Source organism: Pteropus vampyrus, unplaced genomic scaffold (assembly GCF_000151845.1).
Source record: "Pteropus vampyrus isolate Shadow unplaced genomic scaffold, Pvam_2.0 Scaffold22, whole genome shotgun sequence".
NCBI lineage: Eukaryota > Metazoa > Chordata > Mammalia > Chiroptera > Pteropodidae > Pteropus > Pteropus vampyrus.
Window position 1 is genome coordinate 10,216,303 of NW_011888803.1, and position 2,956 is coordinate 10,219,258.

Below are 2,956 nucleotides of genomic sequence, written 5' to 3' on the forward strand. Positions count from 1 at the left end.
CGGGGATATGCCAATAATGAATAATTACTGGTATTTCGGTGGACTGCTATTACGAATGCCATGCCCTTCCTGCTTTTTGGATGTCAGCATCCGGTTTGCTTTAAGGAATTGCCGTCTCCCCATTCCAAGTGGTTCCAGTGGGACCGTTAGCTATTTTCGTCCACCCTCCAGGAGCCTCGACTTTCTTGCAAAGAGGTAGATGGGCATGTGACCATAGTAGACCAGAAAGACTCTTACTCTCTCTCCCATGGGAATTTAGACCTTGATCAGATAGACACATAACCAGGAGTTTGGCATAATTTATTCTAATGGTAAAGCCATGCAGAGCTTGTCCCTAGGCCCTGTCTAAAATTCCTTAGAGTCACCAAGATTCTAGTTCTTTCTGAATTCCAGGTGCTCAATTTTTGGTTGGATTTTGTGAGTTCTTCAGTATTTATATTAGTTAGATTTTACTCGTTTAGCTAAGGTAATGGACAATCCCCAAATCTCAAGGGTTTACAACAACACAAATGTATATCTTACTCATGTTAAATATTGCCTACAGGTTTCCTGAAGCTCTTCTCCATATACTCTTCACTCCAGGTTGAAGGTACAGCTTCTGTTTCGGAACTTGTCACTTTTGTAGCAGAGAGAGAAGCAGAATGAGGAAATCACAAGATTCTTGCTAAACCTTCTGCTTGAGAGTGATATATATGACCTCCACTCACCCCTACTTGGCCCAGGCAAGTATAATATCAGAAGGGCTGAAAGTATAATTCTCATCCAAGGGAGAGCCTAATAGACAGAGACCAAAAAAGAAAGGCAGAAGACACTTTTGAATAGTAATATGATTTAAGCTTCAGTTCTGCCATGTTTTAACTGTGCAAATGTGGAAAAATTACTTAACCTTCCTGAGCTTCAGTTTCTTGAAAGCAATTTTCATTTCTTGAAAGCAATGCTCAAGAGTATCCAGTCCCCTTTTGGGGACACATGGAAAACCAGACATGAATGCACTATGTGATCAGTCCCTGCTAATGAAATAAGAAGATGTGATTAGTATTACTTCCAGGATGAGATAGTGATAAGCCATGTGAAATTCTCCAGACTCTCTCTTCCCCTGCTGCAGTGACTGAGAAGACCAGAAGTTCCAACTGGCACAAGTATAAGATATTAGAGTCTCTGTCAGCTTGGGTCTCTGAGTGACTTTATAAAGCAGAGTAAAGTCCCTGCTATTGACCCAAGATGGACAGCATGGTGAGAGAAAAATGACAATATTTTATTATGCTAAGCCATGGATGTTGAGGTTAATTTGTTTCTTCAACATAACCTAGATTTTACTAACTAGAAAGAAATTGATAATAGTATAATCATCATTTCTGCTATTAAATTCCTCCCTGTTTGAAATACCTAGAGTGGGTTCTGTTTCCTACACTGACCTTACTGATATGGGTACTTAACTCAACTAAGATATGATAAAAAGAACTTCTTACACAAAGTAATGCCAGAACTATGTCTAAAAGAATGAATAGAATAAGTGAAGTAAAGGAGAAGAGGCATTGCAGGCAAGTTTATAGCACGAACAAAGGCACAGAAGCAAGGAACAGCACCATGGGGATCTATGTTCAATTCCGTTTGCTGAAGTTCTAGAAAATTAAGTTGGAGAGATAAATAAGAAATTTTGTGCTCCGTTAAGAAGATTGGAGATGGAATATCTTGTGTCTAATATTAAGGTGCATAAAATTACATTACATCAAGGCAATAAAAAAGTCATTGAAGGATATCAAAAGAGAAAGAAAAGAGGTGGTCACACATGAATTTTAGATAAATTCCTCCATCTGCTACATAAGAGGTAAATTCAAGGGATGAGTTGGCAGATAAAATGAGTACTAGGAAGCTGTTTAAGAAGGCTATTTAAGTAGTCCTAGAGAAAGGTAATGAAGGCCTAAACTAGAGAAGTAGAGGACATCAGAGTGGGGAACAAATTCTAAAATATTCTGGATATTCAATCAAGAATACTTGTTGAGCAACCAAGCATGGTGGTGAAAAGGCCATGCCACCCTGAACAAGCCCGATCCCGTCTGATCTCGGAAGCCAAGCAGGGTCGGGCCTAGTTAGTACTTGGATGGGAGACCACCTAGGAAGACCAGGAGCTGTGAGTGTAAAAAATAAGGGATTGTAAACTGACAAGGTCCTTGCAATCTGTGAGATTGACCAAGGGTTGCCTTGCCTAAAAAAAAAAAAAAAAAAAAAATGATTCTCAGGTTTTTAACTTGGATGACTGTTGATATTATTGGAGGAACAGGTTGACATAATTGATTCAATTTTATATTTATTTATGTTGAAGCATTAAGGGTATATCTAGATAGATATATCTATTTTAAAAATTGGATATCTTGGTTTAAAACCCTGAGTAGAGCTCTAGACTGAAGGTACAGATTTTCAAATCATCAGCCTATAAGTAGCAGCTTAAACCATAGGAGGGGGTGAGATCACTCAGGAAATTTTAGAATAATTATCACTTGGGAGAATATCAAAATTAAGAATGGAATTAGCCAGAAAATTAGCCATAAAAGGAACAGAAATGATCAAGAAAAGCTAAAGAATATCATGGCTCAAAGTGACTATAATAAAATTATCAAATGCAGAGATTTATTAAGCTATGTTCTGAAACTTGTCCATTGAATATGATAATAATAAAGATTGCCATAGGATTTGGGAGGGAATTAGAAATCAACAATGGAAAAGAGTCTTTTTATTCCTTAAAGATAACAAGAAAAGTACGCAATGGGAGAAAATTTTAAACGTGATTACAGGTTATAAAGAAGGAACCCTAAAAAGAAAAAAATAGAAAATACTTAAGGTAAAGGTGAAGAGAGATGGATTAAAACTCGGAGGGCAAATGAGTAGTCAAAGTCAAGGACAAAGGTGGAGGATTGGCTTAAAAGAGGCAACATCCTATACAATAGGAAAAAAGAGA

At 37.4% G+C, this 2,956-nt stretch overlaps 1 pseudogene; it reads left to right on the forward strand.

Annotated features, from left to right (window-relative positions):
• Nucleotides 1-2,019: 2,019 nt before the first annotated feature.
• Nucleotides 2,020-2,138, forward strand: LOC111736827 (annotated as a pseudogene).
• The last annotated feature ends 818 nt before the right edge of the window (nt 2,139-2,956 follow it).